Source organism: Bufo gargarizans, chromosome 2, assembly GCF_014858855.1.
Source record: "Bufo gargarizans isolate SCDJY-AF-19 chromosome 2, ASM1485885v1, whole genome shotgun sequence".
Classification (NCBI taxonomy): domain Eukaryota; kingdom Metazoa; phylum Chordata; class Amphibia; order Anura; family Bufonidae; genus Bufo; species Bufo gargarizans.
In genome coordinates this window covers 61,019,508-61,037,531 of record NC_058081.1, presented here as the reverse complement: position 1 = coordinate 61,037,531, position 18,024 = coordinate 61,019,508, and the positions used below count along the sequence as shown (strand labels likewise).

Sequence of the window (18,024 nt, the reverse complement as noted above, 5' to 3'; positions counted from 1 at the left end):
TAAAAATAAAAAAATAAAAACTATGAGAAAATTGAAATTTTGCCCACCTTACTTCCCAAAAAAGGTAATAAAAGTGATCAAAAAAGTTGCATGTACGCCAAAATAGTACCAATCAAACCGTCATCTCATCCCGCAAAAAATGAGACCCTACTCAAGATAATCGCCCAAAAACTGAAAAAACTATGGCTCTTAGACTATGGAAACACTAAAACATCATTTTTTTTGTTTCAAAAATAAAATCATTGTGTAAAACCTACATAAATAAAAATAAAGTATACATATTAGGTATTGCCGCGTCCGTATCGGCCGGCTCTATATAAATATCACATGACCTAACCCCTCAGGTGACCACCGTAAAAAAAAAAAAAACGGTGTAAAAAAAGCTATTTTTTGCCATCTTACGTCACAAAAAGTGTAATAGCAAGCGATCAAAAAGTCATATGCACCCCAAAATAGTGCCAATCAAACTGTCATCTCATCCCGCAAAAAATTAGACCCTACTCAAGATAATCGCCCAAAAACTGAAAAAACTATGGCTCTCAGACTATGGAGACACTAAACAATTTTTTGGTTTTAAAAATGAAGTTATTGTATAAAACTTACATAAATAAAAAAAATTGTATACATATTAGGTATCGCCGCGTCCGTGACAACCTGCTCTATAAAATTACCACATGATCTAACCTGTCAGATGAATGTTGTAAATAACAAAAAAAAAAACGTGCCAAAAAAGCTATTTCTTGTTACCTTGCCGCACAAAAAGTGTAATATAGAGCAACCAAAAATCATATCTACCCTGAACTAGTACCAACAATACTGCCACCCTATTCCGTAGTTTCTAAAATGGGGTCACTTTTTTGGAGTTTCTACTCTAGGGGTGCATCAGGGGGGCTTCAAATGGGACATGGTGTCAAAAAACCAGTCCAGCAAAATCTGCCTTCCAAAAACCGTATGGCATTCCTTTCCTTCTGCGCCCTGCCGTGTGCCCGTACAGTGGTTTACGACCACATATGGGGTGTTTCTGTAAACTACAGAATCAGGGCCATAAATAATGAGTTTTGTTTGGCTGTTAACCCTTGCTTTGTAACTGGAAAAAAAATATTAAAATGGAAAATCTGCCAAAAAAGTGAAATTTTGAAATTGTATCTCTATTTTCCATTAAATCTTGTGCAACACCTAAAGGGTTAACAAAGTTTGTAAAATCAGTTTTGAATACCTTGAGAGGTGTAGTTTCTTAGATGGGGTCACTTTTATGGAGTTTCTACTCTAGGGGTGCATCAGGGGGGCTCCAAATGGGACATGGTGTCAAAAAAACTGTCCAGCAAAATCTGGCTTCCAAAAACCATACGGCGCACCTTTCACTCTACGCCCCGCTGTGTGGCCGTACAGTAGTTTACGGCCACATATGGGGTGTTTCTGTAAACGGAAGAGTCAGGGCAATAAATATACAGTCTTGTTTGGCTGTTAACCCTTGCTTTGTTAGTGGAAAAAATGGGTTAAAATGGAAAATTAGGCAAAAAAATGAAATTCTCAAATTTCATCCCCATTTGCCAATAACTCTTGTGCAACACCTAAAGGGTTAACGAAGTTTGTAAAATCAGTTTTGAATACCTTGAGGGGTGTAGTTTCTTAGATGGGGTCACTTTTATGGAGTTTCTACTCTAGGGGTGCATCAGGGGGCTTCAAATGGGACATGGTGTCAAAAAAACTGTCCAGCAAAATCTGGCTTCCAAAAACCATACGGCGCACCTTTCACTCTACGCCCCGCTGTGTGGCCGTACAGTAGTTTACGGCCACATATTGGGTGTTTCTGTAAATGGCAGAGTCAGGGCAATAAAGATACAGTCTTGTTTGGCTGTTAACCCTTGCTTTGTTAGTGGAAAAAATGGGTTAAAATGGAAAATTAGGCAAAAAAATGAAATTCTCAAATTTCATCCCCATTTGCCAATAACTCTTGTGCAACACCTAAAGGGTTAACGAAGTTTGTAAAATCAGTTTTGAATACCTTGAGGGGTGTAGTTTCTTAGATGGGGTCACTTTTATGGAGTTTCTACTCTAGGGGTGCATCAGGGGGCTTCAAATGGGACATGGTGTCAAAAAAACTGTCCAGCAAAATCTGGCTTCCAAAAACCATACGACGCACCTTTCACTCTACGCCCCGCTGTGTGGCCGTACAGTAGTTTACGGCCACATATGGGGTGTTTCTGTAAACGGCAGAGTCAGGGCAATAAAGATACAGTCTTGTTTGGCTGTTAACCCTTGCTTTGTTAGTGGAAAAAATGGGTTAAAATGGAAAATTAGGCAAAAAAATGAAATTCTCAAATTTCATCCCCATTTGCCAATAACTCTTGTGCAACACCTAAAGGGTTAACGGAGTTTGTAAAATCAGTTTTGAATACCTTGAGGGGTGTAGTTTATAGAATGGGGTCATTTTTGGGCGGTTTCTATTATGTAAGCCTCGCAAAGTGACTTCAGAGCTGTAGTGGTCCCTAAAAATTGGGTTTTTGTAAATTTCTGAAAAATTTCAAGATTTGCTTCTAAACTTCTAAGCCTTGTAACATCCCCAAAAAATAAAATATCATTCCCAAAATAATTCAAACATGAAGTACACATATGGGGAATGTTAAGTCATCACAATTTTTGGGGGTATTACTATGTATTACAGAAGTAGAGAAACTGAAACTTTGAAATTTGCAAATTTTTCAAAATTTTTGGTAAATTAGGTATTTTATTATGCAAAAAAATTAATTTTTTTGACTTTATTTTACCAGTGTCATGAAGTACAATATGTGATGAAAAAACAATCTCAGAATGGCCTGTATAAGTAAAAGCGTTTTAAAGTTATCAGCACTTAAAGTGACACTGGTCAGATTTGCAAAAAATGGCCTGGTCCTTAAGGTGAAAATGAGCCTGGTCCTTAAGGGGTTAAAGACCTTTGCATGGGCATAGCAGTCAGGGAGAGCTCTAGGGGTTTTGTAGGGCTCACCTATATGCTCCTTAGTTTGAGATCAAGCCAGTCGGATGTTTATTTATAGTGTTGATCACGAATATTCGAATTTCGAATTTTTATCGCGAATATAGGTACTTCGAAAATTCGCGAATATTTCGAATATAGTTATATATATTCGCAATTTCGAATATTCTTTTTTTCCGATTTTTTTCGGATTTTTTTTCTTCAGATTTTTTTCTTTCCGATTATTATTATTATTATTTTTTATCAGTACACATGATCCCTTCCTGCTTCTAGCTTGTGGGCCAATAAGAAGGCTGCAATATACTTGACTTTAGGAGGATTGATGAGCGGCAGGGGTCATATTCGAAAATGCACGATTTTTTTTTCTTGAAAAAATCGGCAAGGTAATGATTGTGTAATATGCGAATTTTCGGATTGGAATTTTTATTGCGAATTTTTCAACTTTTAGACAAAGAAGATTATAGCACTATATTAGCTAAATTGCTCTATATTCGTTTTTTCGAATATTCGCTATATTGCTATATATTCTTGTTTTAGAATATTACAAATATTCGAAAAAACGAAGTTATAGCAATATAGCGAATATTCGAAAAAAAACGAATATAGAGCAATTTAGCTAATATAGTGCTATAATCTTCTTTGTCTAATAGTTGTAATTTTTTTCTCATCTGAAGTCCAGATTGGAAAAAAATTACAACTATAAAAAAAAAGATTATAGCACTATATTAGCAAAATTTCTCTATATTCGTTTTTTTTTTCGAATATTCGCTATATTGCTATATATTACGAATATTCGAAAAAACTGTTATAGCAATATAGCGAATATTCAAAAAATCGAATATAGAGCAATTTAGCTAATATAGTGCTATAATCTTCTTTGTCTAATAGTTGTAAATTGAAAAATTCGCAATAAAAAATTCGAATCCGAAAATTCGAATTATGAAAATTCGCATATTACATAATCATTACCTTGCCGATTTTTTCAAGAAAGAAAATCGCGAATTTTCGAATTTTCGAATATTCAACGAATATTCTAAAAAATATTCGCGAAATATCGCGAATTCGAATATGACCCCTGCCGCTCATCACTATTTATTTATAAGTTCCAGCTTTCTGCAACACCATCCGTGACAGCTGAGCTGTGTATCTAATACTATCCTGTGTGATACTGTCTGCTGGGCTATGTATCTAATATGCTATCCTGTGTGATAATGTCTGATGAGCTATGTATCTAATTCTATCATGTGTTATACTGTCTGCTGAGCTATCTATCTAATCTTATGTTGTGCGATACTGTCTGCTAATCTATGTATCTAATCCTATCCTGTGTAATACTGTCTGCTAAGCTGTGTATCTACTCATATCCTATGTGATATTGTCTGCTGAGCTGTGTATCTAATCCTATGTGATACTGTCTGCTGAGCTGTGTATCTAATCCTATCCTGTGTGATACTGCCTGATGATCTGTGTATCTAATCCTATCCTGTGTAATACTGTCTGCTAAGCTGTGTATCTAATGTTATGTTGTGTGATACTGTATGCGTGAGCTATGTATCTAATATTCTATCCTGTGTGATAATGTCTGATGAGCTATGTATCTAATTCTATCATGTGTTATACTGTCTGTTGAGCTATGTATCTAATCTTATTTTGTGTGATATTGTCTGCTGAGCTATGTATCTAATCCTATCCTGTGTGATACTGGCTGCTGTGTATCTAAGTATCGACAATATTCACTGTAACAGTGACCCCTACAGTACCCCACCCCACTGTCTGCTGAGCTGAGTATCTAATCTAATCCTGTGTGATACTGTCTGCTAAGCTGTGAATCTAATCCTATCCTGTGTTATATTGTCTGCTGAGCTATGTATCTAATCCTATTATGTGTGATACTGTCTGCTACGTATCTAAGTCTATCAACAGTATTCACTATAACAGTGACACCCCCCACCCCACTGTCTGCTGAGTTGTGTATCTAATCATATCCTGTGTGATACTGTCTGCTGAGCTGTGTATCTAATCCTGTCCTGTGTGATACTGTCTGTTGAGCTGTGTATCTAATTTTATGTTGTGTGATATTGCCTGCTGAGCTAAGTATCTAATCCTATCCTGTGTGATACTGTCTGCTGAGCTATGTATCTAATCCTATCCTGTGTGATACTGTCTGCTGAGCTGTGTATCTAATCCTATCCTGTGTGATACTGTCTGCTGAGCTATGTATCTAATCCTATCCTGTGTGATACTGTCTGCTGAGCTATGTATCTAATCCTATCCTGTGTGATACTGTCTGCTGAGCTGTGTATCTCATCCTGTCCTGTGTGATACTGTCTGCTGAGCTATGTATCTAATCCTATCCTGTGTGATACTGTCTGCTGAGCTGTGTATCTCATCCTGTCCTGTGTGATACTGTCTGCTGAGCTGTGTATCTAATCCTGTCCTGTGTGATACTGTCTGTTGAGCTGTGTATCTAATCTTATGTTGTGTGATTTTGTCTGCTGAGTTATGTATCTAATCCTATCCTGTGTGATATTGTCTACTAAGCTGTGTATCTAATCCTAACATGTGTGATACTGTCTGCTATGCTGTGTATCTAATCTTATGTTGTGTAATACAGTCTGCTGAGCAGTGTATCTAGTCCTATCCTGTGTGATACTGCCTGCTGAGCTAAGTATCTAATCCTATCCTGTGTGATACTGCCTGCTAAGCTGTGTATCTAATATCCTATCCAGTGTGATACTGCCTGCTGAGCTAAGTATCTAATCCTATCCTGTGTGATACTGTCTGCTGAGCTGTGTATCTAATCCTATCCTGTGTGATACTGTCTGCTGAGCTGTGTATCTAATCCTATCCTGTGTGATACTGTCTGCTGAGCTGTGTATCTAATCCTATCCTGTGTGATACTGTCTGCTGAGCTGTGTATCTAATCCTATCCTGTGTGATACTGTCTGCTGAGCTGTGTATCTAATCCTATCCTGTGTGATACTGTCTGCTGAGCTGTGTAACTAATACTATCTTATTCCTATGTGCTATTGTCAGCTGAGCTATGTATCTAATCCTATCCTGTATGATACTGTCTGCTGAGCTATGTATCTAATCCTATCCTGTGTGATACTGTCTGCTGAGCTGTGTATCTAATCCTATCCTGTGTGATACTGTCTGCTGAGCTGTGTATCTAATCCTATCCTGTGTGATACTGTCTGCTGAGCAGTGTATCTAATATCCTATCCTATGTGATATTGTCTGCTAGTCTGTGTATCTAATCCTAACATGTGTGATACTGTCTGTTGAGCTGTGTATCTACTCATATCCTATGTGATATTGTCTGCTGAGCTATGTATCTAATCCTATCCAGTGTGATACTGCCTGCTGAGCTGTGTATCTAATCCTATCCAGTGTGATACTGTCTGCTATGCTGTGTATCTAATCTTATGTTGTCTGATACAGTCTGCTGAGCTGTGTATCTAATATCCTATCCAGTGTGATACTGCCTGCTGAGCTGTGTATCTAATCCTATCCTGTGTGATACTGTCTGCTAAGCTGTGTATCTAATATCCTATCCTGTGGTATACTGCCTGCTGAGCTGTGTATCTAATCCTATCATGTGTGATATTGTGTGCTGTGTATCTAAGTCTATTGTGTGATACTGTCTGCTGAGCTTTGCATGTCGTCGTGTAGCCCTAGCCTAAAGCTGACTTAAAGCAGTAAAGAAAAATGTCTGGGTTGTTATAGCAACCTAGAGTAAAACTGTGTGTATGTGGAGACTAAGGGTCTGCGAGCCTCTATTGGCTGATGCAAGTCATTCATTGGGAATATCTCAGGAACGGTACACCCTAGAGAACCTTCCTGGACTCCTGATGTACCTGTGTGCCAAATTGGTGAACATCGGTCCAGTAGTTTGGTCACATATAAAGAAGAGACAGACAGACATAAAGTCATTTTTATATATATAAGAAACTAACAGAAGGACCCGACTTTGCACGGACTTACCGTATTTCATCTATTTAATTTAATGTTTGTGTGTCGTAAAAAGATATTGACAGTATCTCCCATAACAGTGACCTCTACAGTCCCCCGCCCCTTTAACAGTCAACTCCACAGTCCCCCACCCCTTAACACTGCCCCCCCACGGTGCCCCCACCACTTTACAATGGGACCTCCACAGCATCCCATCCCTTTACTTTGACCATTATAGCATCTCGCCCCTTTAACAGTGAGTTTCACAGCACCCTACTCCCTTGACGGGGTCCGCCCCCTCAACAGTGACCTATATAGCACCTCACCCCTTTACACTAACCTCCATAGGGGATCGTCCCCTTATCTGTAACGTCCACTGTTCCCTGCCCATTTAACAGAGTCCTCCACAGCACCTGTCCCTTTAACAGTGACTGCCACAGTACCCCGCTCCCTTAATAGTCACCTCCACAGTACCCCATTCCCTTAATAGTCACCTCCACAAAACCCCGCTCCCTTAACAGTGACCTCACAATACCTTGCCCCCTTAACAGTGACCTCCACAGCGGCCTGCCACCTTAACAATAACATCCACTGGGGCTTTAACAGTGACTTCCATAATGCCCGCCCCTTTAACAGTGATCTGCACAGCAGCTGCCCTTTTAATAGTGGCCCCTGCCCCCTTAACAGTGGCCTCCACAGCAGATGCCTCTTTCATAGTGGCCCCTGCCCCCCTTAACAGTGTAATTTAATAGTGCCCTGCCCCTTTAAGGCTAGGGCTACACGACGATATGTGTCAAGCTACATTTTTTCGCACCAATGTCGCCCAAAATTTTTATAATGATAGGATATGGTGTCGCACTGCGACATGCTGCGACTGCGACAGTCACTGTTAAAGGGACGGGTGCTGTGGAGGTCTCTGTTAAGGGGGCAGGGAACAGTGGAGGTCACAGATAAGTGGACGGTCCCCTATGGAGGTCAGTGTTTAGAGGGGGTGCTGTATAGGTCGCTGTAAAGAGGGCGGGCCCCTGAGGAGGTTACTATCAAAGCAGTAAGGTGCTGTGAAACTCACTGTTAAAGGGGTAGGCTGCTGTGAAGGTCAAAGTTAAGGAGATGGGCTGCTGTGGAGGTCCCATTTTAAAGTGGTGGAGCACTGTGGGGGGTCAGTGTTAAGGGGTGGGGGACTGTAGAGGTCACTGTTATGGGGGATACTGTCAATATCTTTTTACGACACACAAAAACATTAAATGAAATAGATTAAATATACCCCAGAGTGATTAAAGTGGCAGACAAGCTACTTATTAGGCCCAATCTGCATGGTAGAGTTGGCATTCTGCATAACAGTACAATAGAGCTGTCTTCTGTCACTGATACACTACCCTCTAATGATAATGAGATGACTCTGCTGACTCTAGTCCAGTCTGTACTGTAAATCTGAAATTCTGTGTTATAGAAAACAGGAAAAATAGCTTCTTGTGTCTGCTCCAGTGGCCAGTGTAAAATCTTGACTGAAGGCACTATGCCAGAATCCCTTCAGTTTACATGCTGAGTTTTATGTAATCAGAGACTTCTACAGACAATGCCATTGGCTGCCCCATCCTATACTGTAACAAGGAAGTGAAATAATCAGTCATTTACAGAGCACTAAGGGGGAGATTTATCATGGAGGAGTTTTTAAAGTCAGTTTTGCAGGAGTCTTCAAATTTGAGATACCTAATAAATTTGGTGTATATTTAAGACCGGGATAGGTCATTAATATCAGATTGGCTGGGGTAGGACAGTTGGCACCCCTGTCGATTAGCTGTTTAAACATAAAGCAGGAAGCACTGCCTTCTCTGCTCTGTACCTGCTTACGGCAGCAACTGCAGCAGCGAACAGTGTAATTACAAGTATGGGTCCTTATTCACTTCTTTGGGATAGCTGCATCTATTCAAGTGAATAGGACAGAGCCATCCCATAGAAGTGAATGGGGACACCATACTTGTAATAACACTGCTCGTCGCTGCAATTGCTGCTGAAAGCAGGTAAACAGAACAGAGAAGGCAGCGCTTGTATGAGTGCTAGGATCCCCGACGATCTGATATTGTTTGACCTATGCTGAGGATAGGTCAACAAAAGTAAAAAGCGGCCAACAAGTTTAAATCAACTGGACAAGCTAGTTTGAAAACTGTCACTTACCAGCGGGAGTGAACCCACTGTGCCATGTGTCCTGCCTCCTCTAAGAGCGTTGTCTAAGTGAACCCCTCGATCTTCATAGTACACCTGATGGTGGGGATAGACTTTTCTGAGGGGAATACTAGATCGCTACCTCTTGAGGAGGATTGGCACACCAAGAAGCTGCTCCAGGCGGTACCCGAGCAAGGTAACAGAGGTACAGATGTGGTCAGCAGGCCGAGTCGTCACCAGGAGCAACAGTGAAGGAGAGAAGGATGAAGAAGATGCGAATTCAAACAAGCAATAAGTCCGGGCAGGCGGCACAGGTACATATCTGAATCGGCAACAGGAGAGTCAAGGCAAGCAGGCAGGGATCAAACAGGTAGTGGTGTCCAGAAACATAAGCACAAGTTAGGTACACAGGAAAACAAGCTGAGATACCAGCAACCTTATCAGGACACAAGGACCTTGATGCTAAGGCATCTGGGAAGGGGGGAAAAGCCACTTATATATGTGCAGGAGCTAGGATTGGTCAGCGAGGTCACATGATCTAACCCATAAAGCACAGGCAGTGACGCGCCGGTCCTTAAGGAAATGCTGCAGGGAACAAGCAGCAAGCATACTGTGGCCAGGTCTGAAAAGAAACTGTGGAGCGCATCCCAGAACAACACTAGCTACACGGACAGAGCCCAGGACTGCAGCGATGACTGAGGATGCACTGGCAGCAGATCACCACTGAACACAGCGCCCAGGACCGTGGCAGTAAGCAGGGGAACAGCAGTGGACAGCAGCTGCTGTTACAGTACGGCCCCCCCCCCCCCTCACGCCCCCTCTTCTTGAGTTGAGACAGAAACATTTTTTACCAAGTTCGGAGCATGAATGTTCTCCTCTGGTTCCCAAGACCTCTCCTCAGGACCAAAGCCTTTCCAGTCCACAAGACAGTAGGTCTTCTTGCCATGCTTCTTGATGTCCAGGATGTCTTTGACCTCAAATATCTCATCAGAATCTCCAGATACCGGAGTTGGAGTAGAAGGAGCCGTCAAGAAGCGATTAAGAACTACTGGTTTGAGTAAGGACACGTGGAAGGCATTAGGAATACGCAGAGAGAAAGGCAGACGTAACTTATATGTCACTTCGTTGATCCTCTTCAATACTTTAAAGGGTCCAAGGAACTTAGGAGCAAACTTGAAACTGGGAACCCTGAAGCGGTAACTTTTAGAGGAGAGCCATACCTTATCTCCAGACGAGAACTGAGGTGGTTTTCCTCTTCTCTTGTCTGCATTAGTTTTCATGTGGGTGACCGCTTTGTTGATGCAGACCTTGGTGTCACGCCAAATCTTTAAATAATCTCTAAAAGAGGAATCTGCAGCTTGTACCCCAGACGATGTAGGAACAGGGAGAGGAGTACTAGGGTGTTGAGTAGACTCACTAGGGTGGTTGTTATAGTAGAACTCAGCCCAAGGTAGCAATTGTACCCAGTTGTCAAGTTGAGCTGAAAAAAAATGCCAGAGATAGTTCTCCAATATTTTATTGACCCGCTCCACTTGCCCGTTGGTCTGGGGATGATAACGGGAAGAGAAGTCAAGCTCAATTTCAAGCAGCCGGCAAAGAGCTGTCCAGAGTTTAGAGGTAAACTGGACTCCTCGATCGGAAACAATATGCCAAGGTAAACCATGCAAGCAGAATATCTGTCTCACGAACAGTTTAGCAGCCGAGGGCAGTCCAGCCAAAGGAACGAAGTGCGCCATCTTGGAGAAGCTGTCCACGACCACCCAAATACCTGTACATCCGGCAGAAGAGGGTAGATCTGTAACAAAGTCCATAGCAATGTGTTGCCATGGGGCATAAGGAACAGGAAGGGGTAACAACAGTCTGTGGTGGTTTGGTTCTGGAGACTTTATTCTGAGCACAGACAGTGCAGCCAGACACATAACCAAGCATATCCTTAGAAAGTGTGGGCCACCAGTAGTGGCAAGACAAAAGTTCTGAGGTCTTGCGGAACCCTGGGTGACCAGCAAGTTTGGAATTGTGCCCCCAAGCTAGAATACGTTTTTTCTCTTGGCAGATGGCACAAATGTGTTCCCGGGAGGGATGTCTTTTACCAGGACAGGAGCCACTGTGATCAAGCGAGTAGGATCTACAATGTACTGGGGCTCATCCTGCTGGTCCGAAAAGTCAAATAACCGAGACAGAACATCTGCCTTGATGTTCTTCTTGGCTGGGTGAAAGTGAAGCTCAAATTCAAAACGGAAGAAGAAGAGTGCCCATCTGGCTTGGCGAGGGTTCAGACACTGGGCCGTCTGCAGATATGTAAGGTTCTTGTGGTCAGTGAACATTATCACTGGTTGCTGGACCCCCTCCAATAGATAACGCCACTCCTCCAAGGCAAGTTATATGGCCAGAAGCGCTCTATCTCCTATACAACAATTCCTCAGGAGTCCAGACTTTGGCATTCACCCCTTTCTTAGTAAGAGCGGAGATCAGAGATATAAGTGCTGAAAAATTTGGGATGAACAGACAATAGAAATTAGAAAATCCAAGGAAGCGCTGTATAGCACGAAGACCCTGTGGGCGAAGCAAGTACTTTACTGCATTAAACCCGGCATCAAAGATGATGTATCCAAGGAATGGTACAGTAGATTTTTCAAAGATGCATTTGCTTCCGGTGAGTGGTCAAATCTGCAGAATAGATCAGTATATCGTCCAGATACACTATCACGCAAACATAGAGCTGGTCCCGGAAGATATCATTTACCAACTCCTGGAATACCGCGGGAGCATTGCACAGACCAAAGGGTATGACGAGATACTCGTAGCGACCATCATAAGCATTGAAAGCAGTCTTCCACTCATCGACCTTTCGAATGCAGATAAGGTTGTATGCCCACGCAGGTCTAATTTTGTGAAGACCTTAGCTCCCCGGATCATGTCAAAGAGTTTGGAGATTAGTGGAAGAGGCTATCAATGTTTGACCTTGACCTTATTTAGACCTCGATAGTCGATACAGGGCCGTAAGGATCCATCTTTTTTCTGCACAAAGAAGAACCCGGCACCGGCTGGTGAAGTCGATTTCCGGATAAACCCCCTCTCAAGATTCTTCTTGATATAATCGCTTGGGTCTTGGGAAGCGAGGGTGGGTAGACTCTACCACGAGGAGGAGTGGCACTACGCAGAAGGTCAATCAGACAATTATATGGATGATTAGGAGGAAGGGTCTCGGCCTCTTTCTTACTGAAGACATCCGCAAAACTGGCATACTGCTGCGGAAAGTCCAGGCTGGTCTACAGGTACAGTAGGCGAGGAAGCAGGACGGACCTCTGATAAGCAGGTAGACTGACAGGATGATGTCTACCGCAAAATCTGACCGGAGTGCCAGTCCAGAACTGGAGTGTGGTGACGCAGCCAGGGAAGACCAAGGATAACCGGATTCACGGACGCTAGCGGCACATAGAAGGAGATCATCTATGAATGCAGAAACCCTATTTGCAACTTAAGGGGCATAGTAACAGAAAGAACAGGTTTAGGAAGTGGCAGTCCATTTACGGAAGCCACTGGAAGCCCTTGTGAGAGAGAGTCACCGGAACTGAAAGTTTCAGAGAGGACTTTTCCTTGTCTAGGTTCACCTCTCCAACTGATCCTAGACATTGGCATTCCCCGGCTTCTGAGGATAATTATGCACTAGGTGGTCCTTGCCTCCACAATACAGACACAGATACTCTGCTTTGCGGCGTAAACGTTCCTAGTCAGACAATCGAAGGCTCTCTAATTGCTTGGGCTCTTCAGATGGGGTGGACACTAGAGGAAGAACTGGAATCTGGAAGGATGGAGCCAAAAAAGGTGGTCTTCTGGTGCCTGCTATCTCGTTAGAACGTTCCCTGAAATGCATATCTATCCTTGTGGCCAAGGTCATCAGGTCATTCAGAGTAGACAGTGCTGGGATAATTATAGGCCCAAAATGAATCAAAGATGAATTGCTATGTTAACTAGTGTGGCATCTGCCATTTTATGATATGTCCACCATTTTGTGTGAGCTTATGGAAAGGCCACACGTTCCTAAAGTGTATTTTTCTCTATAATTATACCAGTTTAAGGGAGTACTTGCTTCCTTACAGATTATGTTAAACACAAAACATTTATCCATATATCCTAGTTATAGTGGATTTATTTACTTTTAGCATAAACAAATTGATAAATCATATATATAATATTCTATATTGGCACATGTTATAACAAGGTATTGATAGCTTTTAAGGCCGATTTATTGGCCTGTATTTGTGGGAGGGGCTCTTCCCCGCTATTTAGGCTCATTTCCCCCTCCCCTACATCCTACATTTGCTCAACACAGATCGTGGCTACATCCGTGTGTGTTTGAACTAGTTGTCTTACTGCTCCTGAGTTTACACCGTGCGTTGAGTATACGTCGTGCGCCCACCTTTCAGGTAAGATGCCGCCTTAGTCAGCGGCCCCGTTGCTTAAAGTCCGGTCGGCAGCGCCGGATCCCCAGGTAAGGGGGAGTCACGCTGCACCGGAGCGATCTGCCTGGATGCATCGGCTCCCACGCGGCAGTGTAGGCAGGGTGCAGGGGTTAGCATGGTCCCGAACTCGTTTGCAAATGTCTGGCACAGGCCGCTGTGCCATTAGTGAGGCAGGTTTTGTTTGACTTACTTTCCGGTGTCCTCTCCCTTCTGGTGTCTTTTCCTGTTGCTGCTCGCTTCAGGTCTCCCGGGTGTCTCAGGCTCGTTTCCTGTCCGGGTCCTTGCGCCCCCGGTGGCCACAGTTGAGAATGCAGGACTGGGAGCTCACAGGACAGAGTGTGGTAGTGTTAGAGTTCAGCGCCCTCTGGTGGTCACTCCTGCTACTGCAGATGAAAGTGAAAAAAAAAAAACCACATATACACATACTCATATCATGTCTGGCAATATTTTCTTTATACACACTCCATAAAAAATAAATAAAAAAAAGGGGTGTGATAACACAATTACTCATTTAAAAAAAAAAAAAGGAAGGGGGGTAAATAAAATACAGTGGTACATACGCACGTACTGCGGTTTTAGCAAACTCTCCTTGCTCATTTCATTAGGTCAAGTTCAGCCATTTCAGGTACGGAATTGGTACGCTAGTTCATTTCATACCTTCGTAGTTTACGCATAAATACGCTTGTATGTTCATCGCTCTCGCTCACATCTCCAGTCATCTATATTCGCTTCCTTGTCTGTTTAAATATGTTCTCTCCGTTTCTCTCTCCAGTGACGTTACTTTTCAGGGTCAACCATCGATTCTGGGTGGCCCAGTTTCGTTTCCAACAGGTAGTATAGGGAAGTTTTTCAGTGGTAGATTCGCTCTCTCATTCTGTATTCTAAAAAATCTCACGATTTAACTTAGGTGTTCTCCTTATTCCGCTATTCGTTCCTCCCGTGCTGTGGGTAAGTCAGCTCAGTCTGTTGGTGACAGTAATCATGGATCACGAGGTGACATCATTCACGATGGCATGCGTACGCACACCACATCCTTCGGTGGTAGGGTTGTCACTGGTGTCTGGTCTTGGGTCGTATGATAGAGCCTCATTGTCACATACTGTATCTACAGGGCCATGTCTCATGCCTCTGATGTCATAGAGGCCTCGGTCAACGAAAATGCCACCAGGCTATCCGAAGTGTGTAGCATCCCGTCACTACGGAATTGGACCATACCGAGGTTGATGGTGGAGCTGTCCAGAAAGGGTATCGCGTTTACAGCCTCGGCCAGAAAAGCAGAATTATTCCGCCTACTCATGTCCACTGCGAGTCCTCAACGTCAGGAGGAAGTCTCGATGGCCACAGTCCAGACGTCGCTCGCTCAGATTCACCTTATGCCCAACAATCTTACGTCATCAGTCACGGACATTCAATCCAGACTGGACACAGTCGAGTCCCGGGGTGCTGTTCTCATTCCTCCGGGTCCAGTGTTGGCCATCCCGTCCACGTCCGCTGCGGGGGGTACCGGTATGACTGTCTCTGTTCCCAATCTCAGTCTGGCTCACTTCATACCGGCCAACAACAAGAAAGATATTCTTGAAGGCAGGGACGTCAACTTGGCTTCCCTTTTGATTGCTACTCGGGATTTCTCAGACAGCAAAGTCATCACGTGCGGTGATGTTTCAGTAGTACTCAGGGGCCGTGATCTCAGGCTAAACAGAAAGCTTTCAGCCTGTATAGAGACGTGATTTGCTCCGTATACGGCCCGACCGCAGGGAGGAATTTGATCTTTATTTGTTCAGGGTAACCGAATTGGGGTACAAATATGGTGGTAATTCGTTCTTCGATTATCACTGTTCATTTTCTGCTAAGGCCGCGGCGGCCCTCAGTCAATTTCAATTTATCACAAACTGGGCTAATATCGACACTGAGATATTTTGTAGACACTTTGCTGGCCTTAGGGCTCCTGCTTGTTCTCTGTGTCAGTCCATCTACCACACAGCAGAATGGTGTCGCAGGGCTGCCTCTAGTGCCGATAGTAGCCCTCCCGCACAGCCATCTAGGCACCCTGAACCCCAGAATGCCTCAGGTTTAGTCGACAAATTGGGAAGGCCCATTCAATACCTCGGCCGGTCACAGATCTGCAATAATTTCAATTTTTCCTCCTGCAATTATAGTCAGTGTAGACTGTTACATGTTTGTGTGAATTGTTTCAGAGCCCATCCCAAGTCGGTGCCTGCTGCATTTCCTACGCAACCACCACAACCCTAGTATCGTACAGTTCCTCATGTCAGGGTTTAAATCAGGTTTCCACACTGGCCTAGTTGCCCTACCAGTATCATCTTATAGTTACCGGAAAACAAATTGCACAGGATTAGGGTCGTCCTTCACAATTTCACGCAGACCAGAGCCATTAAAAAAGTTGAATTACAGTCTCTTTCAGGCATGTTAAATTTTGCTATGCGAGTCAAGGTAGGCCATTTGTTTCACAACTACTAGCTCTTCTTCCTCCAGCTCCTTCCCAAGACAGCCTCATATGCCTTGACTACCAAATAGTAACCGATTTGGCCATGTGGGACTATTTTCTTGGTAACTGAAATGGTATTTCTCTCCACATCCCGGTGGTGTCCAACACTTCCCCTATAGTTTTTTCCGATGCCGCTCCCAGTTCTAGATTCACAGCCATTTTTTGGCACACATTGGCTAGCAAACTTGTGGCCCAACGAGGTTAAGACTCTGTGGGGGTTTCTTTAGTCTTCAGCTTCCTTTGAGATTTACCCCTTAGTTGCAGCCGCTCATGTGTGGGGTCACGAGTGGACCAGTCACATCGTGTTATTCATTTCCGATAATGCAGCGGTAATGGATATCCAAAATAGCGGGTCATCGAAATCCCCTCAGGTGTTATCATTCCTCAGAAGCCTAGTGCTTCTTTCATTGCAGCACCAGTTTCGATACATATGCTTACATATATCCGGGCAAAAGAATGTCACAGCTGATGCCCTGTCTAGAGCTAATTTTGGCCTTTTCTCGCAGGTATTTCCCGACGCAGACGCCAACGGTGCCACAGTCCCTCCGTTCCTGTCACTGGTCTGGATGTAAACTCTCACTTTGCTACAGCTCGTTCTATACTGGCCAGGTCCCTTTCAACCAACACGGCCAGGGCTTACCGTACAGGTTGGAGAGCATTTCTTAAATTCCAAGACAAGTTTCCCCAAGGCAGTCTCGATTTTACCAACTATATCCTGGCTTTTATTGGCTATTGTCATGCTGAATTGAATCTGTCATACTCCACAGTGAAGTCTTACGTAGCCGGTGTACAGCATTTCCGAGCCTCCAGTCAACCAGAAGCCCCCTCACTATTCTCCATTCATATAGTCAAAGCTACTCTCAGGGGTCTTGGAAAATGCAATTCAAATATACGTCCGGGCCACCAGGCCATCACCGGGCAAATATTTAGTCAGTTATCTGACATGTTAGACCATAGCCCTTTTGGCGCCCAACAGAGTCTAGTGATAAAAGCAGCCATATACCTGGCTTTCTATGGCTTCCTGAGGCCAGGAGAGTTTACCTCAGCCTGTAATAGCCGCAGGTATCTGTCGGGTAACTTAAGGCTGACACAGATAATTTCATTCTCTCGCTCACGTCCACCAAAACATCACAGTCAGGCCCTCCTACCCAGATCACGTACTACCCAACCACCCACCGCTGGTGCCCTGTTTAAGTGCTACACCAATTGTTAAAGAGTATTGACAGTACAACACCCTACAGGTCACTGTTGCCTTTCAATGCAGCGCATCTTACTAGCTCCCAGTTTGTTTCTCATATTCTCTCCCTGGTGGCCAGGGAGAGAAGACTTGCTGTGAATGCCAGATCCGGCATTTTTCCTCATAGTAATGTATTAGTGCCAGATCCGGCATTCAAAATACCGGAATGCCAGATTCTCACAGTTTCTTTACAAAGATGTTCTGCAGCAGCTGTATTTTCATCCATTTTGCCAGTTACTAATAGCTAGTGGTAAAATACTAGGTGATCTGGTAATAGAGTCTGGCCTTGGAGCATACAATCCCTATGGTCCTAACTTGTGCCCCTTAAAGGGGTTGTGTCATGCAACATATTCTACATTTTTCAAACCAGCACCTGGATCTGTGCATGTAATTAAAAAATATTGTATAACCAGTGAGCTATTCAATAAAATAATATCTGTATAGCGCCACCTGCTGTTTGTTCTTTTCCTTATTTCTTCTCCACCTCACTGAGATGGTCGCACGCGCTCAGTTTAAATCTTCAACTGCCACCAGCCATATGTTCTGTTAGAAACTGTGGCAGTTAGGGATCATTCAGACGCCCGTATGTTTTTTGTGGTCCACAGTTCAGCATGTCCACCAAAAAAACTAAAGGCATTCCACACTTTTGCGGACCCATAGACTTCAATGGGGCCACGTTCCGATTTCCACTGACAAGTATAGGACATGTTTTATTTGTTTTGAGAGG

The 18,024-nt window shown here is 43.5% G+C and overlaps 1 long non-coding RNA gene across 1 annotated transcript in view; it reads right to left on the bottom strand.

Moving 5' to 3' along the window:
• The window catches only part of LOC122929419, a 32,398-nt gene extending 18,560 nt beyond the window's left edge, over positions 1–13,838 (bottom strand). Inside the window, exon 1 of the long non-coding RNA XR_006387972.1 lies at positions 13,745–13,838. This is a non-coding gene — a long non-coding RNA (uncharacterized LOC122929419). The remainder of the gene's footprint in view (positions 1–13,744) is intronic.
• Positions 13,839–18,024: the final 4,186 nt, after the last annotated feature.